This window comes from Boleophthalmus pectinirostris, unplaced genomic scaffold (assembly GCF_026225935.1).
Source record: "Boleophthalmus pectinirostris isolate CB_2022bp ecotype Guang Dong unplaced genomic scaffold, ASM2622593v1 HiC_scaffold_21, whole genome shotgun sequence".
Lineage (NCBI taxonomy): Eukaryota > Metazoa > Chordata > Actinopteri > Gobiiformes > Gobiidae > Boleophthalmus > Boleophthalmus pectinirostris.
The window spans coordinates 2,630,865-2,647,956 of NW_026571175.1; the positions used below are offsets into that span (position 1 = coordinate 2,630,865).

Sequence of the window (17,092 nt, forward strand, 5' to 3'; positions counted from 1 at the left end):
TTGTTTGCTTTACAGTCATGACAAAACTCTGGTGTCTGAGAGTGTTGAAGTGCTCATAAACTCATTGTGGTGAGTAGGTAGGATGCTCCGACATACACAGCAAAAACTGGAGAGTTAACATTTCAGGGTAAAATATTTCAGAGTTGTTTTTAACACAGGAAGTGTTATTTTAACTATCTGAAAGTTAAATGGGAGTTAGAGTTGGGGTTATTTGCCAGAGTTGATATGGTTGAAGTTAATTAAACTTCCCCTAGTGTTAATTCAACTTCTGCTAGTGTTATTTCAATTTCCCCGAGGTGTTAACTCGGCACCGCCCACCCACCACTTCAAATTCCAACCACAGAAGTCCAGTTTGAACCAGTTTGAACCAGTTTGAACCAGTTTGAACCAGACATACACAGTGGATTTTTCACTTTTACATGCAGCTCTTTTTGGTAAGTGCAATTTGATTTAAAGTATATAGACAATATTTTTATTTTCTTCACTAATTACAATTACAATTATAACTGTATAGGTTGAATTCTTTATCAAAGAAATTGCTAGCAGACGTAACTATAACCCAGGGTCTTTTAGCTCTTTGCTTATGTCAAGGACAGTATTCTATCCTGCATATATTTATTAAGCTTTTAAATTGTTTTTTATTCGCTAAACTGGTGTGTGTCTGTCTGGTGTTTGTTGTATGTTGTAGCTCTTGGTAACATATGTTTCTCTTTTTGACAGATAATAGAAGCAGCTTTAAAAGAAAAAGCTGGTGGTGAAGAAATGCTAAAGGAACAACAAACAACAGAAACCCTAAGTCACACTACAAGAAGGAAGTTGGTTAATAAACTGGTTTCTCACATGATTCAGCACCATGAGTATGTTTCTATGTTTGTTCACAGAATTTTATAAATGATTCTTAACATCTCTAATAAGTTGACTTCCTGTTTCAGTAACTTCCCCTCTAAGTCACCGGGAACAGTCTGCCCCTGGGATTGTGATGGTGTTTCCTTCTCTCAAAGATCCATATGCCAAGAAAGGCGATGTAAGAATTATTTTGCTTTCTAAGCAATGTAAATTGTGTTAACATTCAACATTAAGTTGTATGGCATCCTTTTTACTTTTAGGAGCACCTCTATGATGCTGTGGGTGGATCAGGTACATCTCAAGACTGAAGACGGTCCAAAGGCAAGTGACTTCACAGCCACCGGACAGACATGTTGACTGAAGTCAAGGAGCCCAACACATCAGAGGACTGTTCAGGTCCAACAGCAGCTGGACGCTGATGCCAAGAGTCTTCACATAATGATTTATACATCATTTCATCTTTTACAGTGTTTTAAAGAAAATAAAGGCTTTACATGGACTGAATGTGTTTTTTACAGTGTACCTTCATTTAGACTTCACAGTGTGTAGTTACAACTCTCCAAGATGTTAAATTAACTCAAATTAAGTGTAAAAATAAAACACCTCTGTGTGTTGTTTAGCTAAAGCAGGATAACTCTACAAAGTGTTAACCCTTTACTCTCAAAATGTTAATTTAACTCTTGATTTTGGGGTTAAACAGGAACTTTGGTCTTACTTAATTAACATTTCCAAAAGTGTTAAATTAACTCTAGAACAGATTGGACTCATACAGACTCTGAGAAAATGTTAAAATTAACTCTGTGAGAGTCAATTTTAACACTCCACTTTTTGCTGTGTACATAAGGAGGGTAGCCAGAATAAAAAAAATTAAAAATGGGACAGTCCCACTTTTGTGGTGTTTGGTAATAATAAAACTGTGAAACTAGTGTATAATTTAAGAAAACTGTTCAGCAGAGATTCATGACTAACATGTACGTCAGTATAGTCACGTTTTCTTTGTGTTTTAGTCATTTTTAAGCAGCTTTTCTGTATTTTACCTAAACAAATGACAATGTATGCCTCTCTTTACGGTTTGCAGGTGTTAAAAATAGTCAAAAATTGGTCAAAAATAGAGACACCTGGGACATTTCTTGTATAAAACTGGGACAAATCACTGGTTTTGTATAAATCTGCTGGGACGGGGACATAGGCTCAAAACTGGGACTGTCCCGGATAAAAATAGGGACGTCTGGTCACCTTATGCATGATGGGAAAGTGAGGAATAACTTTGGACCACTGCAAACTGTTTTAAATGAACTAGTTCTGTTTTTCATGTTTTATGAAGCAAAGTAGTCAACTGGAGGTAAGTAGCATCAAGTTTTTCACCAAATTTCTGTTCTGTGTTGCTCGATTAGCTGCGCCTCCATGTCCTGTGTCCAAAACACTCGCCGGCGCCACCGTCCTCCACAACCTCATATCCTGCTTCCGCTTCTGTGTCTGCACATGTTCAGTCTGACAGATTCTGGCAAATCAGCTCGTGGAACGACTTCAACAGAGTGAAACCCTCACGAGAGGCGACTGGATTTCAGACAGGTTTGATTTTCTTGTGACCTACAAATGCCGATCTGGAGCTGGTCATGAGGTATAAATCGGTTTTCTTTACCCCATGTTTACTACAAGAAGCACGACACACGATGAAGCCAAAACTCGGCCCGATCCCCAAAACAGTTGCATGAGTGAAAAATCGGCTTAAAAAGGGTCAAAAATCGCACAGTGTACGTCCGGCTTAATGTAGCGATCCCCCGTGGGCCCTATATTCAAACCCTCCTTAAAGTTAGATGTAGGATTCTGCTCCAACACGACAATTGTCCATAAATACACCAAAAACATAATACAAAACTGTACACAGCAACTTCACAAAGCTGATGTGATGTGCAGTAGATTCATTAGAAGGTTACACGCTGACTGTGCTGTGATAGTGCTCTGAAGGGGGAGTGAATTAGTATAGAGAGCAAAGGGAGGGGAGACTCAGAGCAAAAAAACCTGTTGCTTTGAGTGAATACAAAACTTTCAGAACAATAAAACCTCTAAGTGTAAGTCTAATTATGAAAAGCTACACTAAAAGCTATAATATGTAACTTTTCTGGTGAAGGACACACCCCCTGCTTGTCTCCGTGGAGAGGTTGCTGCTTTGCCTGAAATATTCCACATTATGGCATTAAGCAGATCTAAATTGCACCTATTCAGTTGCTAAAAATAAATGCATCCTTACTGTAAGCAGGGTCGCCTCTCCACAGATCTGACCTGGAACATGCCTGGTGGTGTCACTTGTTTGTTTCCATTGTTATAAGTAAGTATAATGCCATACTGTGGAATATTATGTATATATTATTATGTAGTGCTTTTTTAATATATCCAAGGCTGTTTTACTGTCGAGAAATACTGCATATTCTAGTACAAATACACAATACTGCAGTATCTGATGTTACTGCGCTTTGAAAAGTGCAGTTCTGTTCTTTCCTGTGTCCTCTGGGTTTTCCTCTGCTACAGGAGCTCTGCAGGGACATTCTTCATCTTCACTTTGAACATCTGCATTCATTAAACCACCAACTCCCTCTGACCCTCTCCTCCTCTGACCCTCTGCTCCTCTGACCCTCTGCTCCTCTGACCCTCTGCTCCTCTGACCCTCTCTCCTCTGACCCTACTGCTCCTCTGACCCTCTGCTCCTCTGACCCTCTGCTCCTCTGACCCTCTCCTCCTCTGACCCTCTGCTCCTCTGACCCTCTCCTCCTCTGACCCTCTGCTCCTCTGACCCTCTGACCCTCTGACCTCTGACCTCTCCTCCTCTGACCCTCTGACCTCTGTCCTCCTCTGACCCTCTGCTCCTCTGACCCTCTCCTCCTCTGACCCTCTGCTCCTCTGACCCTCTCCTCCTCTGACCCTCTGCCTCCTCTGACCCTCTCTCCTCTGACCCTCTGCTCCTCTGACCCTCTGCTCCTCTGACCCTCTGCTCCTCTGACCTCTGCTCCTCTGACTCCTCTGACCCTCTGCTCCTCTGACCCTCTCCTCTGACCCTCTGCTCCTCTGACCCTCTCTCCTCTGACCCTCTGCTCCTCTGACCCTCTGCTCTCTGACCCTACTGCTCCTCTGAACCCTCCTCCTCCTCTGCTCCTCTGACCCTCTCCTCCTCTGACCCTCTGCTCCTCTGACCTCTGTCCTCCTCTGACCCTCTGCTCCTCTGACCCTGTCTCCTCTGACCCTCTGCTCCTCTGACCCTCTGCTCATCTGACCCTCTGCTCTCTGACCCTCTGCTCCTCTGACCCTCTGCTCCTCTGACCCTCTCCTCTCTGACCTCTGCTCCTCTGACCTCTGTCCTCCTCTGACCCTCTGCTCCTCTGACCCTCTGCTCTCTGACCCTCTGCTCTGACCCTCTCTCCTCTGACCCTCTCCTCCTCTGACCCTCTCCTCCTCTGACCCTCTCCTCCTCTGACCCTCTGCTCCTCTGACCCTCGCCTCCTCTGACTCCTCTGACCCCTTTCCTCCTCTGACCCTCTCCTCCTCTGACCCTCTGCTCCTCCCCCTCTCTTCCATAAACACCTTTTGGAGCTTCAGTCTAATTTTATCTTGAAAACAAAAAACAAAACAACTGCTCCTGTTTTTCTACAATTGAAACAGGTTCAGTGTGTTTACACGTCCCACGACTTCACAGACTAATGTATTTGAACAACTATTAGTAATACTTGCTACTACTGCAATACTACTGCAATACTACTGCTCTACCACTGGTCTAAACCAGGTGTAAACCAGAACTAAACCAGTGTTTCAGTTGATTTTGTATTTTATTTTCAGACTATTTTAAAACGTATTTGATAGTTTTGCTTGTGTACATTGTGTCTCTATGGTAACTGCTGAACATTACACCATACACACACATGTGGAACCCCCCAGCGTGATGTGAAAGTATCAGTAGTGAGACGTGTACACTCTGGAAAGCACTAGAAGCTCCTGTAAACGTGTGTGTGCGTTCAGATTCAGATTGAGGTCAGGATCATTTTTAGTGCGAGTGTGGCCCACATGAGTTTATGTAACAGCCCCAAGGCCCAGAGCTCACACAGCAGCATTCTAACAGGAGGTACTGCTGTGTCTGCACTCTCACATGTTCATGTCTTCAAAATCACAATGAGCAGGTAAAGTAGAGCTGCATCTGAGAAGAGAGAACAGGATGGAGAGAGAGAAAGAGGAGAGGAAAAGGAGGGAAGAGAGAAACCAGAACAGAGGGAAAGAGAGAGACAGATAGAAGGTGGGAACAAAAGAAAGAATGGAGGGAAGAGAGCAGAAGGATGGCAAAAGCACAAAGGATCAACCAAAGCAGGACAAACCAGATCTAAACCAGGTCTAAACCAAGATTAATCCAGGTTTTAACCAGATCTAAACAAGGACTAAACTAGGGCTACTTCTGGGACTAAACCAGGATTAAATTAGAATTTAAGCAGGTCTAAACCAGAACTAAACCAAGACTAAATCAGGATTTAACCAAGAGTAAACTGGGTCTAAAGCAGGTCTACCCCAGGACTAAACCAGGATTTAACCAGGTCTAAACCAAAACTAAACCAGGATTTAACCAGGACTAAACAAGTTCTACTTCCAAGACTAAACCAGAATTAAACCAGAATTTAACCAAGTCTAAACCAGGATAAAACCAAATTTTAAGCAGGTCTAAACCAGAACTCAACCAGGATTTACCTGGGTCTAAACTAGGTCTAAAGCAGGTTTAAATCAGGTCTAAACCAGGATTTAACCAGGCCTAAACTAGATCTAAACCAGGTCTAGCCCTACGACTAAACCAGGAATAAACCAAGACTAAACCTGGATTTAACCAGAATTTAACTAGGATTTAACCAGGTTTAAGACAGTCTTTTTGTGCTCTTATTGTTTTCCTGTTGATTTGACCTGGACTGACATTAAGACACAGACACATGCAGAGCACTCTCCTTCTCTCATGGGACACTCACGCTGGGACTCAATCCCATCTTTCTCTCCATCCTCTCTCTGCTTCTTCCTCTGTCTCTCTCTCATCTCCTCTTCCTCTTCTCTCTCTCTCTCTCCTCTTCCTCTTCCTCTGTCTCTCTCTCATCTCCTCTTCCTCTTCCTCTGTCTCTCGCTCATCTCTCTCTCCTCTTCCTCTTCCTCTTCTCTCTCTCTCCTCTCTCTCTCTCATCTCCTCTTCCTCTCTCTCTCTCGCTCATCTCTCTCTTCTCTCTCTCCTCTTCCTCTTCCTCTGTCTCTCTCTCATCTCCTCTTCCTCTGTCTCTCTCTCATCTCCTCTTCCTCTTCCTCTGTCTCTCTCTCATCTCCTCTTCCTCTTCCTCTGTCTCTCTCTCATCTCCTCTTCCTCTTCCTCTGTCTCTCTCCTTCCACATGAGCACAGACACATCTGAGTCTTGTTGGATTAAACTTGTGCTAAACTCTTTGAAACACGTCACATCAGAAACTCAGTCTCAGTTTGATTCTGCTCAAAGCTCTCGTCCTGTCCTCACTCATGTGTTCATATTGGATCCTTCCTTTCCTCTTAGACTATTACTAAAATGTTACTAATTCATCACTACAACATTCATAAATCACATCAGCGTGTACAGGACAACAGGTTTTGTTTTGTTTTTATTGTAGTGTTTTTGCCCTTACAGTATACTGACACTGCTCCACACGGTCAGTCCTGCAGCGCCCTCCTGTGGACACTTACAGTTACTACAGACAACACAAAACCAACCAAAGGAAAATGTACTGAAAATGAAAAAAATAACTCACAACATGTGATATTTTCAAAAACGAGACAAAGTCAATCAGATGTGAAGCAGCTGCAAGAAACACAAATATTCAAATGATTTCAGATGGTCACATCAAACTTTTGTCACACTGTCATACTGTACTATGTATTACTCAAGTAAGAGTACTGTTACACTGTACTATATATTACTCAAGTAAGAGTACTGTTACACTGTACTATATATTACTCTTATATTAAAATATGATTCACGTAGCAGTAAAGGTAAGCTGCTACAAAAGTACTCTGAAAAGTTTGTTCAAGACATTATTCAAGTAAATGTAAGTGGATACTGCTCACCTCTGTAAGGGTCACACCTGCCCTGGGGCAGACTGACAGAAGACGCACGCACACACACACACACACACACACACACACACACACACACACACACACACACACACACACATACACACACACACACACACACATACACACACACACACACACATACACACACACACACACACACACACACACACACACACACACACACACATACAGAGAGACAGACAGACACAGGTGGCAGAGTGGTTAGCCCTCTCGACTCACAGAAGGGTCTGTCTGTCTGTGTGGAGTTTCCCCCATCAACCCAAAACATACACAACAAGATCTGGAGATGAACCTTCTGCTCCTGACACGTTTAACCCGGAGACACTGAAGGACGAGTCAAATGTTTGGGACAAATCTGCTAACAGAGACTTAAAGTCGACCTCAACCTTCATCCCCTCATTGAAAAACACCCTATGTGAAGTGTCTTGCTCGAGGACAAAACTAACTGCTTAGATTTTCAACTACCAACTTCAATCAGTCTAGTATTAAACAATTACAGCAAATATTACTACTACTGTTGTTACTACTACTATTACTACTACTAGTGCTGGTACTACTGTTACTACTGCTACTACTTCTGCTACTACTACGACTACTGTTGTTACTACTACTACTACTACTGTTGTTACTACTACTACTACTACTGTTGTTACTACTACTACTACTACTATTGTTACTACTACTGTTGTTACTACTACTACTACTGTTGTTACTACTACTACTACTACTGTTGTTACTACTACTGTTGTTACTACTACTACTATTACTACTACTAGTGCTAGTACTACTGTTACTACTGCTACTACTACTACAACTGTTACTACTGCTACTACTACTGCCAACTGATATTGCCACAATGATGCTGCTACTTCTACCTACTACTAGTACTTCTACTTGTACTATGACAACTATTTTCTTACTGTACTCTGATGTTATTACATTTTGTCTCCAGTAGAGGTCACCACAGCTCTTCTTCTCTCCCTTTCCTCTCCTCTCCTCTTCTCCTCTTCCCCTCCATAATTACACGTCTCTTTATCGAGCGTCTCTATTCTTGTCGTCTTTTGTGCTCGTATGTGGTGATTAGAGAGCAGAGCTGTTCTGTCCTGTAGACGTGAAGACGAGCTCAGAGCTGCAGGGCATCTGGGACAAACCAACAGATGACTAAACGCTTTCACAGTGTTATTACAGAGACAGAACAATACAAACATGCCACAGAGCGCACACACATCAAACCTGAGCTATAAAAAGATGAAAGAGCCACTGTTTCTGCGGTTGTGTCCTCGGGCAAGACACTTCACACACCTCGCCAAGTACGAGCGCGGTGTGTGAGGTGTTGATGGTCTGAGAGGACGTACAGGCACGGGTTGGCATTTGTTGTCATTTCTCGTGAGTGAAGAGTGAGTGACAGAGTAATATCAGATCACTGGAAGTTTTTTATTTATTTATTTTTATTTTAACTCAGATCAGAGGTTCAATCATGGACAAGACCTCGACATACTGACCTCCTCCTCAGCGTCTGCAGTGAGGTGCTCGCTGTATCTGTATCTGTTGTTGTGGACGGAGGTGGAGTGGGGCTACAAGATTCCTCCTATCCACCTCCACCCCAAAAGACAAATACTCAACTTGACTTACACACGAAATACAGACACGTGTCATACAGATTGTTTGTATATTTAAAAAAAAAAAGTCACTTTCAGTACAAACATAAAGGTGACAGTCAATCAATAATATTTGATGTTTTTTTACTCAAAATGATGCAGAATCATGTGATTAACATTAATGCTGTTCTAAACCAGGACTAAACGAGGTCTAAACCAGGACTAAAACTGGAGAAAAACAGGACTAAACGAGGTCTAAACCAGGACTAAATCAGGTCTAAACCAGGACTAAATCAGGACTGAAACTGGAGAAAAACAGGACTAAACAAGGTCTAAACCTGGACTAAACCAGGACTAAACCAGGACTAAAACAAGACTAAAACAAGACTAAAACTGGACTAAATCAGGACTAAAACTGGACTAAATCAGGACTAAAAGTAGAATAAACCAGGACTAAAAAAGACTAAAATAGGAATGAACCAGGTCTAAAACATGTCTAAAACAGGACTAAACCAGAACTGAACCAGGACTGAACCAGGTCTAAACCCAGTCTAAATCAGGACTAAACCAGAACTGAACCAGGACTAAAACAGCACAAAACCAGGACTAATCTTGGACTTGAGAGCAAGAGGGAGAACCCCGATCTGTGGAGCAGGGTGTCCGCAAAGTGCAATTGGGCGATAGCTGTGCTCAGCCCTGTGGGGGTGAAGCTCTGCACTGGTCCTTTCGCCTGTCACCACCCTCCAGGCCCGTCCCAGCAGTCCTGGTTCAGTCCTGGTTCAGTCCTGGTTCAGTCCTGGTTAATCCTGGTTCAGTCCTGGTTAATCCTGGTTCAGTCCTGGTTCAGTCCTGGTTAATCCTGGTTCAGTCCTGGTTCAGTCCTCGTTAATCCTGGTTCAGTCCTGGTTAATCCTGGTTCAGTCCTGGTTTAGTCCTGGTTCAGTCCTGGTTTAGTCCTGGTTTAGTCTTGGTTCAGTCCTGGTTCAGTCTGGTTCAGTCTGGTTTAGTCCTGGTTTAGTCCTGGTTCAGTCCTGGTTCAGTCCTGGTTTAGTCCTGGTTTAGTCCTGGTTCAGTCCTGGTTTAGTCCTGGTTCAGTCCTGGTTTAGTCCTGGTTCAGTCCTGGTTTAGTCCTGGTTCAGTCTGGTTCAGTCCTGGTTCAGTCCTGGTTTAGTCTGGTTCAGTCCTGGTTCCTGGTTTAGTCCTGGTTCAGTCCTGGTTTAGTCCTGGTTCAGTCTGTTAGTCCTGGTTCAGTCCTGGTTCAGTCCTGGTTTAGTCTTGGTTCAGTCCTGGTTCAGTCCTGGTTTAGTCCTGGTTTAGTCCTGTTTCCCTCTTGTGGCAGGTCATGCAGGTTGTTTTCACCAGTGCCAGTAGCTCCAGTTTGACTTTTAAGTTGTACTCTATTTTATATTTGTAAATTTCGTACCACGCTCACTGATTGTGGAGCAGAAGAAACTGAGTCCAAAGACAAAGTTCTCCTCCTGAGTGGTAAAACTCAGTCTACAGTCTACCCACACCTCTGGTCACGAGCTCTGGGTAATGACTGAAAGCACAAGATGAAGGATACAAACAGTTACATGAGTTTCCCCCACAGAGGAAACTCCTTTATCTGAGCTGGATGTCTCCTGGACATCTTCCTGCGGAGGTGTTCATGTCCCACCAGGAGGACGCTCAGGACACTCGGGAGGGACTGTGTCTCTGGGCTGACCTGGGAACACCTCGGGGTCCACCTGGAGGAAGTGGAAATGTGGACTTCATTTGTTCAGCCTGCTGCCCCCGTGGACCAGCCCCGGACACACGGAGCGATGGATGTAGACCAGGAGTTCCAAAAATGTTTCTAGTGACGTACCTCCTGAAACCTTTGATTACACCAACACACTTGAGGAAAACGTTACATCACACATGATCTAATCTTGTGTTCTACTGAAACCTGACACGTCCAAATAACTCTCCAACACTCTCAAACACAGGCACATGTAGTTCACTTTTTTATTTTATTTTCCTCACAAAAATACACTCGTAAAGAGACAAAATCACGATGTGTCTGGTTGAGTCATTCTTTTGAATTTCAATTAAGAAGAAAAAACAACAACATTTCAGTGTAAAAAAAATAAAATAAAATAAAGAAATAAATAAAAAATCGACCTCTATTTCCAATATTTAATTTAAAGTTTATTTTAAATAACACCAATCAAAAAACAGTCTCAGTGCCTATTTTAATTTAGATATTTTATTCTCTGGTGTTTTTGCCCTGGACGTTCTGCTGCTGAAGGACTCACCTTAAAATCGTTGCAATTTTGTGGACAAACATGTCGTCTTCTTTTATATCGATGCATTTACATCAGCGATAAACTTTGTTCAGTTGACTCCATAGCATTAAAATAAAATTGTTTTTATTATAGATCCATGGTTGAACAGCAGAACTTCTGGGGCAAATAAATCAGAGAGAATCAAATTTCAAAAAAATTTAAAGAGTCAGAGAGACTTTAAACTTTAAATTAAATATTCAAAATAGAGGTCGAAATCTGTTTTTTTGTTTGACAATAAAATGGAATAATAACAAACTGTTTTCCCATTTTATTTCTTTCTTAATTGAAATTTAAAAGAACAAATGATACACAAACCCAAATGAATCTGTGTATCATTCGTTCATTCGTTTTTCAAATTAAAACCAAAAGTAAGAAAACTAAATAAAAACAACTATTTTCTTCATTATTTGTCTTGGATAAAAAATAACGGATAATGATTTGTTTTTTCAATTTTCAGTTTGTGTTTAAATGAATAATGGAAAAAACGGTTCTGCTGCAGTGTCAACGTAGCCTGATTCTTCAGCCAGTTTCTACGAAGTGAAACGACGTGACAAAGTGACTTCACAGTGTTAGAATCCATTTGCTCGATGGTAGACAGGTACTTTTTTTCTTTAACCAGTCGATGCTCTTTGGTCGTGACATATGTAAACTGACCGGGGCTGACTGGTATATTAAGCTTTTCCCAAATCCCGTAGGAAGAAGGACAATAACGTCTTTAACCTTGATTAAATTCACCAAACATTCTCTTTGTTCCAGATTAAAATCCTCGATCTTGGGAACTGTCGCCAACACAGAATATATGGCTCTTCTCTGATTGGCTGGTGCCCGGACTCACACTTCTGGGGTTTTTGTGAACTGTCTGATTCCTGACCTAGTCACTGGAGAGACATGAAACTGAGCAGAGGCACTAGGTCGCACTAACCTGGCTTGTGTCCAGTGTTGGGGAGTAACAGATTACATGTATCAGAGTTACATAATCAGAGTACAAATTATGAGTAACTGTATTCAGTTACAGTTACTGTTTCAGTGAGTTGTAATTGGATTACAGTTACTTTGTTGAAATAAATGGATTACACAGAAGTATTTTCTAAAACATAACACTAAACCAGGAGTAAATCAGGATTGAACCAGGACTGAACCCAGGTCTAAACCAGATCTAAACCAGATCTAAACCAGGTCTAAACCAGGACTAAAACCAGGTCTAAACCAGATCTAAACCAGATCTAAACCAGGTCTAAACCAGGACTGAACCAGGACTAAACCAGGTCTAAACCAGGTCTAAACCAGATCTAAACCAGGACTAAAACAGGATTTAACAGGACTAAATCCTGCTGTGTGGACGTGTCTCCTCTTCTTCTATCAATAATATTTTTAATCTGGTTCAGTAAAGTCTGGGCTTTTTATTTTCTTTTATCAGACAAAACATCTTATGTGAAGATTTCCTCGTCTTTGCTTCTCTACAGCAAATCAAATAATCCAAAGTATTCAGATTACATTACTCACTTTAAGTAATTTAATGGATTATGTTACAAACTACATTTTGGGGTGTGTAATCTGTAATCTGTAGGGGATTACATTTTAAAAGTCACCTTCCCAACACTGCCTGTGTCAACCATGGATCTATAATCAAATGTATTTTTATTATAGTTCTGTGGAGTCGTCTGAACACAGGAGAGTTTGTCGTTGCTTCTTGTTCAACAGTTTAGTTCAACAATGACTTTCTAAGACGTGAAAATAAACACGTCGCTGTTTGTCCACAAAATTCTGACTATTTTTCAGGTGAGTCCTTCTAACAGCAGAACTTCTGGGGCAAATAAACCAGAGACTAAAATATCCAAATTGAAATCGACACCGAGACTGTTTTTTGAAGTAAACTTTAAATTAAATTGGAACTAGAGGTCAAAATCTGTTTTTTTTTTGGGTTGACACTAAAATGGAATAATTTTACTGTTTTTCATTCTTAATTGAAATTCAAAAGAACAAATGGTACAGGGACATGGGCGTGACAAAAACACCCAACATGGACAATTAGACAAGAGTGCTCATGCTCTGATCTGAAGGTTGGAGGTTTGAATCCCGCTCTCCACATAAACGTCCTGTGGCTCGCAGTTTGGCAGTTTGATCCTGTGAGCTGTAAAATCATTTATTCTTGACTTAACCAGCTCACTCTTTTCTTACGTTTCTGGTTCAGTTTGGTTTAAGTTTAGTTGTGGGTTTAGTTTAGTCCCGGTTTATGATGATTGACATGAGGGCTAACGACTCTGCCGCCCCCGCAGTGTTCTGTACGTCCACATGAGCCTCGTCTCCGCTTCATTAGTGGAACACTTTGAGTTTCTTTTCGGGGTCACACTCGTTGACCTCTGGCGCTGTTTGGGCTCGGCTCTGAAGTTTGACGCCTCAGAACTACAACCTCCTCCTCTCTTCCTCCTCTACTGTCCTTCTCTTTTATATTCCTCCACTATTCTTTTCCTCTCTTGTCCTCCTTTCTCCTCCTTGCTCTCCTTCTCCTCTCTCCTCCACCTCTTCTGTCCTTCTCCTGCTCTCTCCTCCTCTCTCTTCCTCTCCCTCTCTCCTCTCTTCTCCTCCTTCCCCTCTCTCCTCCTCCTGCTTTCTCTTCTCTCCTCCACCTCTTCTCTCCTTCTACCGCTCTCCCCTCTCCTCCTCCTCTCTTCTCCTCCTCCTGCTCTCTCCTCCTCCTCTCTCTTTCTCCTCTCTCCTCCTCCCCCTCTCTCCTCTTCCTCGCCTCCTCCTCTCTCCACCTTCTCCTCTCTCCTCCTCCCCACTCTTCTTCGCCTCTCTCCTCTTCCCTCTCTCTCCTCCTTCTCCGCTACTTCTCTTTTCCTACTCCTCTCTCCTCCTCCTCCTTCTCTCTCTCCTCCTCCTCCTCCTCCACTCTCCTCTTCCTCCTCTCCACTCCTCTCTCTCTCCTCCTTCACACTCTTCCTCTCCTCCTCCACTCATCTTCTCTCCTTTTCCTTTCTCCTCCTCCCCCATCTCCTCTGTCCTCCTCCTCTCTTCTTCTCTTCTCTCCTCCTCTCTTCTTCTCCTCTCTTCTCCTCAGATCAGACCAGACTCAGTGCATGTTTCATGACAGTTCTTCTCTATCAGATCAGAAGGTCAGAGTTCTTCTTTGGACGTCCAGCTGCAGGAGATCAGAAGATCACCATCCCCTGAAAGAAAACCTCTGCCATTCCCCCAATTTGACTATTTATCACATTTGTCACACTCGTCCATTAGCCATCTTTTATTTTTATATTATTTTAGCAAAAAACTAAAGCTACAGTCAACACATTTATTTAACCGCTCCGACAAATTACACTCCAATAAAAGGATATATACTGTTTTGTTTTTTCTTCTTTTTGGATGTGTTATTACTCTCTCTATGGAGAATGCTCGGAAGTGCACTTTTAATCTTCTATTTCCGTAGAATCATGCAGGCGCCCCCCTAAAGTTCCACACTGCAGCTTTAATGAGCTTTACTGTTGGCGTCTTGAGCTTGTTTTTTCTTTGAAACGTGATCCGAGCGTTGGCGCGTCTGCAGAGCGTGCCTCCTGTCGCCCGTGTGCTCCTCGCCCTCATGTTTGTGTTCGACTCTGACTGTGGTGTTAAACTCTGACCCCCGTGACCTCTGACCCCGGGGATGTAGTTTCCGTGGTGACAGATCGGAACACGAGTCGGAAACGCGGAGATCAGAGAGAAGGACGCATCAGGCATTTGACCCGAAGAGAGAGGAACATGATGGAGTGTGTGACAGGAGAAGAGGCCCACAGGCGCTGGACAAACAGGGACGTTCTAATGTCTGAATGGATCTGATGTGGTTTTTATGGTGCGTTCAGACCAGGACGTCAAAAAACACACTGGACATCTCTAGTTGGACACCTTTACATTTGAGTTTATGCGCCCTTGACTCGTGTCTTCAACCACCTGGACGAACAGGAGAAAAAAAAAAGAACTTGACACACACACATCCAAGGTGTGAGTTGTCCTTGAAACAAATGCCATTTCCCGGTCTTCTCTGGTTTAGACACTGGTTTAGACCTGGTCCAGTCCTGGTTTAGACCTGGTCCAGTCCTGGTTTAGACCTGGTCCAGTCCTGGTTTAGACCTGGTCCAGTCCTGGTTTAGTCCAGTCCTGGTTTAGACCTGGTCCAGTCCTGGTTTAGACCTGGTCCAGTCCTGGTTTAGACCTGGTCCAGTCCTGGTTTAGACCTGGTCCAGTCCTGGTTTAGACCTGGTCCAGTCCTGGTTTAGTCCTGGTCCAGTCCTGGTGTAGTGTTTGTGATCAGCTCAGCGGTTGAGGCGTGGATATATTTATACTCTGCTATTGACATGGAGTAGATTTCTTGTGGTGGTTCTTCTGGTGTTTGTGGTTCTGGGCCTTTCTCTTTCTTCTCCTTCTTCTGGATAATAACGTCTCTATGTCATTGGATAGTCGTCCCTGATTGGCTGATGTTTTGAGCGCTCAAATCGTGCTGTGTCGATGCCAGAGTCTCGCTGTGCTGACGCCTGAAGACGCGCCGCTAAGACGTAGGATGCTCTAGACCAGGGGTGTCAAACATATGGACATATGGCCCAGGGGCCGGATCTGGCCCTCCAAGACCTTTAATCTGGCCCTTGGATAATTTTCTACAAAAATATTTTAATTATATTTTCTATTAAAATATTGGTAATAGCAGCATCTCCAGCATCTCTGTACGTGGCCCCTCCCACCAGAGCAGCACAAATGAACGCTCTTAAAGGACGATCGTTTTGACTGTTGACCGTGACACCCTCATCAACAAAATGTCCAACATGAGAAAAGTGGAGCCGAGTGCAGGATTTTCCAAGAAAAATTGACTTTTTTCTATTTACATACAAGTTCATGTTAAAACATTGTGTTGAAATTGTATTTTTCTTAAAGTTTCCAGTTGTTCATAATATTTTTTGTAAAAGAACGAGTTAATCAATTAATAGATTTGTGTTTCTCTGCACAAATATTTGAACTTATTGTTATTTTTGGGGTTTATATGACATGAGTTTTCTGATCCGGCCCCTTTGAGATCAAAGTCGGTTGGATACGGCCCCCGGACCAAAATAAGTTTGACACCCCTGGTCTAGAAATACGTCCACATAGACTCTGCATGTGAACTGGACGTCTTGACACACTATTAGACTGACAACTTGTCAAATGGTTCTGACTGTATATTGTATACTGTAAATGAACATAACCCATTAGCCGCCGCATTCCAAATAGGAAGCGAGTGTGGGCACGCTTCCACCTCCATCGACTCAAATTCACTTTCTATTGAAACACCGTCGCCCCTTCCTCTGCCAGGCTCCTCATTTTGGTCCTGGGGTTTTTATTTCGATATATTGTCCATAATCAAGATATGAATCAAGATATGATCATATCAGGTTGGTTGCCATGTTACTCAGTGTAAGAATTTCAAATATGGAACTCAGCTTGTATAACTGCTGTCGACTCCTGAGCTTCATTTGACTGGAGCTGATCACTGTGGGTAACGTCACACTCTCTCAATCCACTTGTGTGTACAGTCTGTGAGGGTAGAGGCAGAACTCTCTGGGGAGTTCTTTCATTGATTTTATAATATGCTCTATATCTTAGATCACACACAAACAAGTTCATCTGCCATTTTTATTTAGATCTTCTACTACGTTGGGTGTTTCCCAGGATCCTTGGCCTCTGAACCTCTTCAGACAGATCCAGTCATCAGATCCAGTCATCAGATCCAGTCATCAGATCCAGTCATCAGATCCAGTCATCAGATCCAGTCATCAGATCCAGTCATCAGATCTCTGCCAGTGCTGGTCCAGTTTCCCCAAAGCCTCACATCCTCCTCACTCCACTCCTGCAGTTGACTCTTTTACCCAGGATGCACCAGTGGATCCTTAACTGCCTAGGAGTGCTGCAAATGACCCACAATGCACTGCAACCTTACGAATGAGTTTAATTAAGCAATAAAATGGATTTTAATAAAATAAAAATCATTACATAATAAAAAGAGTACATTTTAGCCACATTGCTGTTCAGATGACATCACAACATTCTATAGGCCGATAATATTTGATACAGATGGGAGCAGCTGAAATGAATATTGGTTAAATGCAGATTTTTGTTATGATTCAGTGAGTTCTTGAGTCAAATGACTCATGGAAATGAACAGATTCAACATTTGTGCATTTACCTTTTGGATATTTCATGACAACAAT

General features: G+C 42.6%; 1 long non-coding RNA gene across 1 annotated transcript; it reads left to right on the top strand.

Annotated features, from left to right (window-relative positions):
• Positions 1-329: 329 nt before the first annotated feature.
• On the top strand, positions 330-1,350 carry LOC129410008 (uncharacterized). Its single transcript, XR_008632681.1, has 4 exons — positions 330-434; positions 721-857; positions 933-1,024; positions 1,107-1,350. It is a non-coding gene; the product is annotated as an uncharacterized LOC129410008 (long non-coding RNA).
• Positions 1,351-17,092: the final 15,742 nt, after the last annotated feature.